This window comes from Triticum aestivum, chromosome 3D, assembly GCF_018294505.1.
Source record: "Triticum aestivum cultivar Chinese Spring chromosome 3D, IWGSC CS RefSeq v2.1, whole genome shotgun sequence".
Lineage (NCBI taxonomy): Eukaryota > Viridiplantae > Streptophyta > Magnoliopsida > Poales > Poaceae > Triticum > Triticum aestivum.
This window is the reverse complement of record NC_057802.1, coordinates 260,999,345-261,012,995: the sequence shown is the minus strand read 5'-3', so window position 1 is coordinate 261,012,995 and position 13,651 is coordinate 260,999,345.

Genomic DNA, 13,651 nt, shown 5'->3' with positions numbered 1-13,651 from the left:
GCAGGGGTGTCCCAACTTAGCCCATCACAAGCTCTCACAATCAGCGAAGGATATTCCTTCTCCCGGAATAAGTGTACAAGTACCAACATAACCCAAGTTGCCAAGGGACGGTCCCGCACGGTGCTCTAGTTTGGACCAACACTCAGAGGAGCACTGGCCCGGGGGGGTAAATAAAGATGACCCTCAGGCTCCGGAAACCCAAGAGAAAAAGGTTTAGGTGAGGCAAATGTAAAACCAAGGTTGGGCCTTGTTGGAGGAGTTTTATTCAAAGCGAACTGTCAAGGGGGTCCCATAACCCGCACCGCGAAAGGAATGCAAAATCAAGGAACATAACACTAGTATGACGGAAACTAAGGCGACAAGAGTGGAACAAAATACTTTACCAAGTATATAGATGCATTAATTAAATAAGAGATATTGTGCTATCCCAACATGTCCATGTTCCAACATGTCCATGTTCCAACATGGAACAAACTTCAACTTCACCTGTAACTAGCAGCGCGATAAGAGGGGTTGAGCAAAAGCGGTAACATAGCCAAACAACGGTTTGCTAGGAAGGTGGGTTAGAGGCTTGACATGGCAATATGGGAGACATGATAAACAAGTGGTAGGTAGTGCGACATAGCGATAGAGCGAACAACTAGCAAAGCAAAGATAGAAGTGATATCGAGGGTAATGGTCATCTTGCCTGAAATCCCGCTAGGAAGAAGACCGAAACCATGAAGAAGACAAACAGACGTAGTCGAACGAATCCTCACAACTCCGGAATAAAACCGAAGCTAACGAGAGAAGGAAACCGGTTAGAAGCAAACAACATGGTAAACAACCATCACAGCAACATGGCATGATGCAGAATCAAGTATGATGCATGTCTGGTTTAATGAGGCGTGGCATGGCAAAGTGCACAAACAATACTACAAATTAAGTGGAGCTCAATATGCAACGAGTTGCATATTGACGAAACACCACATCAATTATTCAGTTCTCTCTTGTTTATGTACCTGACAATATTAAATGTTATTAAATATGGAAAGGGGTGAAGCATATGAAAACTAACTATTTAGGCAATTTAAATGGGGCCGGACATAACAAACAACAATTCCGGAAAATCCTCATATGCATAATATGAATTTGGTACTGTTCTGCCCTAAACCATATTTTAATGTTGTTAAACAGTAAAAAAAAGCACCATGTTAATCTATGCATTTTTCTACCCCATTTACATATAAAGTTTATTTAAAATGGAGCTACGGTTATTTAGTTATGAAATAAAGCATTTTAGCATGACATTTAAGAAAATTAATGCAAACAGCAATCTAAACATTTTTAACATGGATGAAAATAGCAGATGATGAAACTAGATGAAAAACTAAGCATTTTACATATTTAAATTATTTTAATCCGATGCACGGTTGGGGAGTTATTATATGCATGAAGTTTAAGGGTTTTTTTGTAAATCTGCACTCTCTGGACAATTGGACAAATTCACAGGGCATGGAAAAAACATAGGCGGGCTGAATCTGGCTGGCCCAGCAGTGCATAGGAGAGGGGCTGGGTGCATCCTCACCCATGGGCTTCGGCCCGGTTCGGTGGAGAGGGAGGCTGGAAGGGGACACTGGGCCTTGGCGCTTGTGCACGCTGGCGCTGGAACGGGTCAACGGGGACGAGCGGGCGAAGCAGAGCAGCCCAACAGGGGCCAGTAGGCGCGGCGGCACGATGCAGAGCAGCGCATGAGCTCCGGCGAGCGGGCAAGGCAGAGGGAGAAGGGCGGCTCAGGCCGGCCGGCGCTCCATGCGGATCCTGGCAGAGAAGGCGAACACATGGAGAGGGAGAAGGATTAGAGAGAGGGCACGGGAGAGAAAATAAAGGGAAGGGAGGAGGAGAAAAATGAGACGGCGACCTGACGACGATGAAGCAGAGGAACGGCAACATGGCGCGGCGGCGGGATCCATCAAGAAAGGGCCTGCAGGCAGCGGATCGGCGGAACTAGAGGCGGCGCGACGAACTGAGGGGGCGACGGCCTTGGCTCCTGCAGCAAAACGACGGCCAGGCATAGAAGTCAGCAGCGGCGCGACACGAGGATAAGAAAAGGGGCCAGAGGCGGCGCAAGGAGCTCACCAGCGGGCGGTGAGGACGACGTAGAGGCGACCCGAGGTCGCAGGTGAACAGGGCGGCGCGACTCATCTCCATGGATGGACGGCCATGGTTGCTCTCCTGTCCAAAATGAGAGAGACATGAGTCCGTGGGGAGCGAGAGAGAAAAGGAGAACGAAAGGAAAAGAAGAAGGCAGGGGCAGGGCGCTCATCTGCTGGTTTAGTCAGCCGGCTGCGGGGCTGTCGAGGTGGCCGGAGACGAGCCGAGGTGGAGGAGCACGGGGAGGCTCGGGCCTCCGAGGATACTGGCGCGGCGAGGGTCTCGGGCAGGGAACAGCGGAGGAGCTCGGGGCTCGGGCGACCCGATTGGTCGACCGCGCAAGATGAGGGAGGCTGTCGGGGAGGATTTGGATCGGGAGGGATCCCGAGGAAACGAAGTGGCGGCGGCTGGGGAGGATCCCTAGGAAATAGGTCCAAACTGGACTAGGGATAGACTATATATATGGGAAAAGAGGGGAGTTGGAACATCCGATCAAAATCCAACGATCGAGAATAGTAGGTTAGGAAAGTCTGAATAAGAAACGGAGATGTTTTTGAGATATTTGGGGATGATCCGAATCCAATGGTGACGACTGCCCGGTCGGGATCGGGACAACTTTCGGACGCGCGCGAGGGGGCTAAGAAAGAAGTGTGGAGAGGGTCAAACGGTCAGACAAGAGGGGTTCGACAAACCCGGTTGGTCTCAAAACGGTCAACGAAGGCAAGGGGTTTAATGGGCTCAGAAAAGAGAGAGAAAAGAGTGGTCCGACTGGTCTAAGAGAAGATCAACAGAGACAATGAAGAAGTGGCGACTACGAATGGATGCAACTTTTGCAAACATGACGACAACAGAGTGCCGATGCAATGCGAATGATGCGATGATGAAATGCAACAAACAAATAAAACAAACGGCGGCAACGAAATAACTGGGCGGCATCTGAAGCGTCGGTCTCGGGGTGTCACAACACTCCTCCACTTACAAGAGATCTCGTCCCGAGATCTAAGGATGGCACAAAAGAGAAGCGGAAGAGGAAGAGAAGAGGTAAAACTAAATTGCTTCTTCGACAAATGAGCGAAACCACGAACCTTGAGAGGTTGGACAACTTGAAAGAAAGAATACAACGGAGATGAACGATATTGAAAAGTTCCGTTAGAAAAGAGGAACAAGGAACACTATGAGAACCTTGTGGGTTGAAAGACATGAAACAAGAGCTTAACGGACCAAAGAGAATATGCCAACACATCAGTATAACGAGATAACCATGGAACAAGAATGACATATTTGGATGGCACTCCGGTTGAGAAGAGAGGCAAGACTTGATTAGATGAAAAGAACTTGAAAAGAAAACACAACACACCGGTTAAATGGATAAGGAAGGAAAGAACACGATCTTCACAATTCGAGATGATGAGCGAAGAGAGCAACATCACATTGCCTCCGGAAGAAGGGATAGAAGATAGATCATTAGAATAAAAGAATGGAGAAGGAAAAGCCAATTTCTGCCACAAATGAGCTTGGAAAGCACCCTTCCAAGAAGGTTATAACGGAGTTGTTGGAAAACCCACAACGAAAAGAACAAGCTTGTTGTGGGCTTGTGGAACACATCTCAAAATTATGAGGTGACAACCCTCCACTAACGGAAAACCATTGATTTGATTGAGAGCACCAAAGAGATGAAAAACTTCTTCCACCAAGATGATAAGGAGAAAATTTGGATCATAGATAATCACCAAAAAGAGCAACATTCCTTAGGGAAGGCTTTAGGTGAAATACGACACAAGATAACTCCAACGAAGAGATTGATGGATTTAAAATATCTCATTCCTGACAACATGTGAAACGCGAAACATTAATGTAAATTGTCAGGAATGATATAACACCATCTCAAACAATAAGGTAGAAAGAATTGCACTTTAGAATGCACGATGAAGAATGCTTGATCTCCTACAACAAGGATGTTGACGAACACTAGAAGAAGGAATGAAATATTTGATGAACCACCATGTAGAGCCTTCGTGAGAACTCCGGTAATAAAAGGATGATAAAAGGAAGATAAATTGAAAGCACAAGGTGAAGCCTTGCGATGATTTAGATGGAGCTTCGCGATGAAATAATGCGGAAAACTTGGAACTCCGGAAGAAGATGAACACATATAACTGAGAAATTGATATCACTACGAACTCCGGAAGAAGGAATTAATCACTTGGATGAAACAAGAACAAGAATTATGTTATGCGTATCCTTCACCAATATAAATTGATGACAAGCAACGGATTTGGCATACTACTTATTCTTCTTGAAAAGATTGAAGAGAGAAATAGCGCAACTTGGGAAGGTCTTCCACGAACCACCGTAAGAATTGAAAATGAAAGTAGCAAAGGCACAATTCACCGGGAAGAATTGGAAAACGAATGACGATACTTGAGGGGATTTAGATACATGAGAACGAAGAGATCATGAACTGATTAGAGGATATTTGAACGATTCACCAGTAAGATTTGGAGAACGATAGCTACATGCTGAGAATGAAGAATTATGACATGATGGCCTTCGGAGGGAAGAAATGGAAACAACTCATGAAATGCTCCGGATGGTAAGAAAAGAATTTTCACAATCAAAAACAATTATGAGGATGGCATGAAGCTAGAATCATGAATCTTCAAGAGAATGGACCAAGATTTTGAAAACTCTTCTTCGATCTTCAACGTTGAGAATGTCGACGGGGAACAACACCAAACTGTTGAGATACTCCGGAACAATGAACAAATATTAATATTGAACCAAAGATGAAAAGAGTTTGAAAGCGATCTCGGAGAAGGAAAATGACTGATGAAAATTCATACTTACGTCAAATTCTGAAAAGAATTTGAGAATAGCTCCGGAAAAATTAGAAGAGTCAGGTAAGATCCTGGGAAAAGACCTGTGGGTTATGGGCCCACGCAAAAGATACACCGTTGAACGATTGCTTAGGAAGAGATAATGCACCGGTTGATTTGAATGTCTTGAACGAGGTAACAACCTCGAAATAGCTTGGAAGGAAATAGAATGGAAACCTGAATCTTCTGGGATATCTTCAGCACTCTAGATAAACATGAATAGCAAGAGATGGAAGATTAAGAGATGCACCGACATGACAAAACATTGGACAAATGAAAGGAATATTCTCAACACCGAAGCTTGAATTGAATCCACCGGAAAAGAAAATGTAACGAATAATTGGTAAACTTGAAGCTCCATTAGTATCTTCCTGAGAACCACCGGATAAGAACATTGACAGGAAAGAATGGAGAGACTTCCCATCAATAAAAAGGATACATGATTAAGAAATCTGGGTCCTTGAAGAAAAAGGGCGGGAGGGCGGGAAAACAAAGGCAACTTGGGCAGATGGAATGGATACCGTTGAGAAAACTTAGAATTGATCTTGTGAATGGGAAAAATGATAGTATAAGCCTGGAGGGAAGCACGCCGGTTAGAAAAGAATTGACATGACAATATCGATGATCGAAAGGATTAGCACTCGCATAGAGATATGAGAACACCGTTTAGGGAAGGTATGGAATCAACACTTGACATCAAAGCAACTCGAATACCACAACAAAACAAAACAAGGATTTGGCTTGCAGAATAAACCGGAAACAAACATATGATAGATCCCATGTCGTATCATGTGTCTGTTGGAAAGATATCCTATGAGATACTTGAATTCCCACTTGTAAACTCCCGAAACATTCTGGTTATGCAATCTGGTGTTGGGGATACAGGGGAAGCACAATATCTCACCCAAACTAACAATCCCTACATCCAGCTGTATCCATCCGTCAACACATAACCAAGAAAACTTCGAAAATCGTGTACCTCAACCTTCGAAAATCATCTGTTATATGAGCTATGGCAATACTCTCGAACTCCCGCCCCAGTACTGGGTGGTGTCGAGGTTATTTCACCAACAACTGCATAAAAGAGATTTTCGATGTCGGCGAAACTCAGGTATTCCAAAACTGCAACGATAAAATTGTGACGACAACACCTTGGAGCTCAACTCCCCGGGACACTGCCACAACCCCTAAATGTCAGGAGGCACCAATAACAATGTTCTCGTCACAAGAATATCGGAACGATCCCAAGATACCCGCGTGATCTTAAAAAAAATTAGGGAAATTTGAGGAGAGGAAAGTCAAAACATCTACATCAGGAGGCCTCACCAGAGCGACGAAGGGACTGAGGAGTAAAAAGAATCCTACTCTCCGATATATATAATCCTAAGACTCAAAACATTTTTGTTCTAGACTCAACAACATCAGCGATTCGATCAAGCAGGGGGCTCCTAAGTCGGGGATGGCTCTGATTACCAACTTGTAACACCCACGATGCGGCTATATCTCCCACGTGTCGAGGCACGACTTAGAGGCATAACCGCATGGTGGTTTTGTCGCAAGAAGGGTCATCTTCACACAATCCCATGTAATGAACAAGAAGGGGATAAAGAGCTGGCTTACAATCGCCACTTCACACAATACATAAATACATCATACATCATTCAAAGTACACACATAGTCCGACTACGGACAAATCCAAAAGAAAAAGGAAGATAACCCCAAATGCTAGATCCCCGATCGTCCCAACTGGGCTCCACTACTGATCATCAGGAAATGAAACATAGTAACGACCAAGGTCCTCATCGAACTCCCACTTGAGCTCGGTTGCGTCACCTGCACTAGTATCATCGGCACCTGCAAATGTTTTGGTAGTATCTGTGAGCCACGAGGACTCAGCAATCTCAAAACCCGCGAGATCAAGACTATTTAAGCTTATGGGTAGGATGGGGTAATGAGGTGGAGTTGCAGCAAGCACTAAGCAAATATGGTGGCTAACATACGTTAATGAGAGTGAGAAGAGAAGCAACGCAATGGTCAAGAAGCTAGAAGTGATCAAGAAGTGATCCTGAACTACTTACGTTCATACATAACCCAAACCATGTCCACTTCCCGGACTCCGCGAAAAGAGACCATCACGGCTACACACGCGGTTGATGTATTTTAATTAAGTCAAGTGTCAAGTTCTCTACAACCGGACATTAACAAATTCCCATCTGCCACATAACCGCGGGCACGGCTTTCGAAAGTTTATACCCTGCAGGGGTGTCCCAACTTAGCCCATCACAAGCTCTCACGATCAGCGAAGGATATTCCTTCTCCCGGAAAGACCCGGTCAGTCTCGGAATCCCGGTTACAAGACATTTTGACAATGGTAAAACAAGACCAGCAAGACCACCCGACTGTGTCGACAAATCCCGATAGGAGCTGCACATATCTCATTCTCAGAGCACACCGGATAAGTTAAGCGTACAAGTACCAACATAACCCAAGTTGCCAAGGGACGGTCCCGCACGGTGCTCTAGTTTGGACCAACACTCAGGGAGCACTGGCCCGGGGGGGCAAATAAAGATGACCCTCGGGCTCCGGAAACCCAAGGGAAAAAGGCTTAGGTGAGGCAAATGTAAAACCAAGGTTGGGCCTTGCTGGAGAAGTTTTATTCAAAATGAACTGTCAAGGGGGTCCCATAACCCCAACCGCGTAAGGAACGCAAAATCAAGGAACATAACACCGGTATGACGAAAACTAAGGCGGCAAGAGTGGAACAAAACACCAGGCATAAGGCCGAGCCTTCCACCCTTTACCAAGTATATAGATGCATTAATTAAATAAGAGATATTGTGCTATCCCAACATATCCATGTTCCAACATGGAACAAACTTCAACTTCACCTACAACTAGCAGCGCTATAAGAGGGGTTGAGCAAAAGCGTTAACATAGCCAAACAACGGTTTGCTAGGAAGGTGGGTTAGAGGCTTGACATGACAATATGGGAGGCAGGATAAACAAGTGGTAGGTAGCGCGACATAGCAATAGAGCGAACAACTAGCAAAGCAAAGATAGAAGTGATATCAAGGGTAATGGTCATCTTGCCTAAATTCCGCTAGGAAGAATACCAAAACCATGAAGAAGACAAACAGACGTAGTCGAACGAATCCTCACAACTCCGGAACAAAACCGAAGCTAATGAGAGAAGCAAACCGGAAAGAAGCAAACAACATGGTAAACAACCATCACATCAACATGCCATGATGCAGAATCAAGTATGATGCATGTCTGATTTAATGAGGCATGGCATGGCAAAGTGCACAAACAATACTACAAATTAAGTGGAGCTCAATATGCAACGACTTGCATATTGACGAAACACCGCATCAATTATTTAGTTCTCTCTCATTTATGTACCCGACAATATTAAATTTTATTAAACATCGCAAGGGGTGAAGCATATGAAAACTAACTATTTAGGCAATTTAAATGGGGTCGGACATAACAAACAACAATTCCGAAAAATCCTCATATGCATAAAATGAATTTGGTACTGTTCTGCCCTAAACCATATTTTAATGTTGTTAAACAGTAAAAAAAATGCACCATGTTAATCTATGCATTTTTCTACCCCATTTACATATAAAGTTTATTTAAAATGGAGCTACGGTTATTTAGTTATGAAATAAAGCATTTTAGCATGGCATTTAAGCAAATTAATGCAAACAGCAATCTAAACATTTTTAACATGGATGAAAATAGCAGATAATGAAACTAAATGAAAAACTAATCATTTTACATATTTAAATTATTTTAATCCGATACACGGTTGTGGAGTTATTATATGCATGAAGTTTAGGGGTTTTTCTGTAAATCTGCACTCTCTGGAGAATTGGACAAATTCACACGGCACGGAAAAAACATAGGCGGGCTGAATCTGGCTGGCCCAGCAGTGCATAGGAGAGGGGATGGGCGCGTCCTCACCCATGGGCTTCGGCCCGGTTCGGTGGAGAGGGAGGCTGGAAGGGGGCGCTGGGCCTTGGCGCTTGTCCACGTTGGCGCTGGAATGGGTCAACGGGGACGAGCGGGCGAAGCAGAGCAGCACAACAAGGGCCAGCAGGCACGGTGGCACGATGCAGAGCAGCGCACGAGCTCCAGCGAGTGGGCAAGGCGGAGGGAGAAGGGCGGCTCAGGCCGGCCGGCGCTCCATGCGGATCCTGGCAGAGAAGGCGAACGCATGGAGAGGGAGAAGGATTAGAGAGAGAGCACGGGAGAGAAAATAAAGGGAAGGGAGGAGGAGAAAAATGAGACGGCGACCTGACGACGACGAAGCAGAGGAACGACAACATGGCGCGGCGGCAGGATCCGGCCAGAAAGGGCCTGTAGGCAGCGGATCCGGCGGAACTGGAGGCGGCGCGATGAATTGAGGGGGCGACGGCCTTGGCTCCTGCAGCAAAATGACGGCCAGGCGGAGAAGTCAGCGGTGGCGCGACACGAGGATAAGAAAAGGGGCCAGAGGCGGCACAAGGAGCTCACCAGCGGGCGGTGAGGACGACGCAGAGGCGACCCGAGGTCATAGGTGAACAGGGTGGCGCGGCTCATCTCCATGGACGGACGGCCATGGTTGCTCTCCTGTCCAGAACAAGAGAGAGATGAGTCCGAGGGGAGCGAGAGAGAAAAGGAGAACGGAAGGAAAAGAAGAAGGCCGGGGCAGGGCGCTCATCTGCTGGTTCGGTCAGCCAGCGGCGGGGCTATCGAGGTGGCCGGAAACGAGGCGGGGTGGAGGAGCACGGGGAGGCTCGGGCCTCCGAGGATATTGGTGCGGCGAGGATCTCGGGCAGGGAACAACGGAGGAGCTCGGGGCTCGGGCCTCCGAGGATATTGGTCGACCGGGCAAGATGAGGGAGGCTGTCGGGCAGGATTTGGATCGGGAGGGATCCCGAGGAAACGAAGTGGCGGTGGCTGGGGAGGATCCCTAGAATCAAGTATGATGCATGTCCGGTTTAATGAGGAACTAGGGATAGACTATATATATGGGAAAAGAGGGGAGTTAGAACATCCGATCAAAATCCAAAGATCGAGAATAGATAGGCTAGGAAAGTCTAAATAAGAAACGAAGATGTTTTAGAGATATTTGGGGATGATCCGAATCCAATGGTGATGACTGCCCGGTCGGGTTCGGGACAACTTTCGGACGAGCGCGAGGGGTCTGGGGAAGAAGTGTAGAGAGGGTCAAACGGTCAGACAAAAGGGGCTCGAAAAACCCGGTTGGTCTCAGAACGGTCAACGCAGGCAAGGGGTTTAATGGGCTGAGAAAAGAGAGAGAAAAGAGCGGTCCGACTGGTCTAAGAGAAGGTCAACAGAGACAACGAAGAAGCAGCGACTACGAGCGGATGCAACTTTTGAAAACATGACGACAACGGAGTGCCGATGCAATGTGAATGATGCGATGATGAAATGCAACAAACAAATAAAACACACGGCAGCAACGAAATAACTGGGCTGCATCTGGAGCGTCGGTCTCGGGGTGTCACATACATAAGATACTATGCTATTACAAACTAATAGCTACTGAAAGTCAATTACATTACATGGCTTCTCATATTGACACGCAGGTCATCAATACAATAATGGGACAACCATATGGCTCCTGCCGGTTGCCGCACTCATGACTCGCGGGTCATGAAACAATAATGTACAACAAACACTTATGGGCTATACCAAAGAAACTCTATTTTCCAAGCGGATTTTGGCCTAGCTAGGAGCGCCAAAATCTTGTGGAGGCATTTATAATTGACATCCTTTGAGGGATCACCCTACTTAAAACATCTACCATGCAAAAGAAGGGTGCATAAAAGGGATAAACTTTCACAGGCAGTTTATATATGTGTGATATGGTATAGCCCCTTTTCACAGCGCATGGTGATCTCCCTCTCCACGTGCGCAGTCCGCCCATGGTGATCTTCATCTCCATGCATGGTTGTCCATGTTGTGATCTCCATCTCCACGCCATGGTGTCAACCGCCAAGTGTTACGTAAGATACTATGCTATTACAAACTAATCGCTATAGAAAGTAAATTACATTACATGGCTTCTCATGTTGACACGCATGTCATCAATACAATAATGGGACAAACATATGGCTCCTGCCGGTTGCCGCACTCATGACTCGCAGGTCATGAAACAATAATGTACAAGCAACATTCATGGGCTATACCAAATCACAGTCAATCCGTGCAAAAATGAGTCAGACGTTCTACCGCCGAAGATAAAACCTCCTGAAACTCTATTTTCCAAGCAGATTTTTTCCTAGCCAGGAGCGCCGATATCTCGGGGAGGCATTTATAATTGATATCCTTTGAGGGATCACCCTACTTAAGACATCTACCATCCAAAAGAAGGGTGCATAAAAGGGATAAACTTTCACAGGCAGTTTATATATATGTGATATGGTATAGCCCCTTTTCACAGCGCATGGTGATCTCCATCTCCATGTGCGCACTCTGCCCATGGTGATCTTCATCTCCATGCATGGTTTTCCTCGTGGTGATCTCCATCTCCACGCCATGGTGTCAACTGCCAAGTATTACAAAAGATACTATGCTATTACAAACTAATAGCTACTGAAAGTAAATTACATTACATGGCTTCTCATGTTGACACGCAGGTCATCAATACAGTAATGGGACAACCATATGGCTCCTCCCGGTTGCCGCACTCAAGACTCGCGGGTCACGAAACAAAAATGTACAAGAAACATTCATGGGCTATACCAAATCACAGGCATTCCCTACAAAAATGAGTCAGACGTTCTACCGCCGAAGATAAAACCTCCTGAAACTCTATTTTCCAAGCGGATTTTGGCCTAGCCAGGAGCGCCGAAAACTCGGGGAGGCATTTATAATTGACATCCTTTGAGGTATCACCCTACTTAAAATATCTACCATGCAAAAGAAGGGTGCATAAAATGGATAAACTTTCACAGGCAGTATATATATGTGTGATATGGTATAGCCCCTTTTCACAGCGCATGGAGATCTCCATCTCCACGTGCCCGGTCTGCCCATGGTGATCTTCATCTCCATGCATGGTTTTCCTCGTGGTGATCTCCTTCTCCACGCCATGGTGTCAACTGCCTAGTGTTACATAAGATACTATGCTATTACAAACTAATAGCTACTGAAAGTAAATTACATTACATGGCTTCTCATGTTGACACGCAGGTCATCAATACAATAATGGCACAACCATATGTCTCCTTCCGGTTGCCGCACTCATGACTCGCGGGTCATGAAACAATAATGTACAAGCAACATTCATGGGCTATACCAAATCACAGTCATTCCCTGCAAAAATGAGTCAGACGTTCTACCGTCGAAGATAAAACCTCCTGAAACTCTATTTTCCAAGCGGATTTTGGCCTAGCCAGGAGCGCCGATACCTTGGGGAGGCATTTATAATTGACATCCTTTGAGGGATCACCCTGCTTAAAACATCTACCCTGCAAAAGAAGGGTGCATAAAAGGGATAAACTTTCACATGCAGTTTATATATGTGTGATATGGTATAGCCCCTTTTCACAGCCCATGGTGATCTCCATCTCCACATGCCCGGTCTTCCCATGGTGATCTTCATCTCCATGCGTGGTTTTCCTCGTGGTGATCTCCATCTCCACGCCATGGTGTTGACCGCCAAATATTACATAAGATACTATGCTATTACAAACTAATAGCTACTGAAAGTAAATTACATTACATGGCTTCTCTGTTGACACGCAGGTCATCAATACAATAATGGGAAAACCATATGGCTCCTGCCGGTTTCCGCACTCATGATTCGCAGGTCATGAAACAATAATGTACAAGCAACATTCATGGGCTATACCAAATCACAGTCATTTCGTGCAAAAATGAGTCAGACGTTCTACCGCCGAAGATAAAACCTCCTGAAACTCTATTTTCCAAGCGGATTTTTTCCTAGCCAGGAGCGCGGATATCTCGGGGAGGCATTTATAATTGACATCCTTTGAGGGATCACCCTACTTAAGACATCTACCATCCAAAAGAAGGGTGCATAAAAGGGATAAACTTTCACAGGCAGTTTATATATATGTGATATGGTATAGCCCCTTTACACAGCGCATGGTGATCTCCATCTCCACGTGCGCGGTCTGCCCATGGTGATCTTCATCTCCATGCATGGTTGTCCTCGTGGGGATCTCCATCTCCACGCCATGGTGTCAACTGCCAAGTGTTACAAAAGATACTATGCTATTACAAACTAATAGCTACTGAAAGTAAATTACATTACATGGCTTCTCATGTTGACACGCAGGTCATCAATACAATAATGGGACAACCATATGGCTCCTGCCGGTTGCCGCACTGAAGACTCGCGGGTCATGAGACAATAATGTACAAGCAACATTCATGGGCTATACCAAATCACAGTCATTCCCTGCAAAAATGAGTCAGACGTTCTACCGCCGAAGATAAAACCTCCTGAAACTCTATTTTCCAAGCGGATTTTGGCCTAGCCAGGAGCGCCAAAATCTCGGGGAGGCATCTATAATTGACATCCTTTGAGGTATCACCCTACTTAAAACATCTACCATGCAAAAGAAGGGTGCATAAAATGGATAAACTTTCACAGGCAG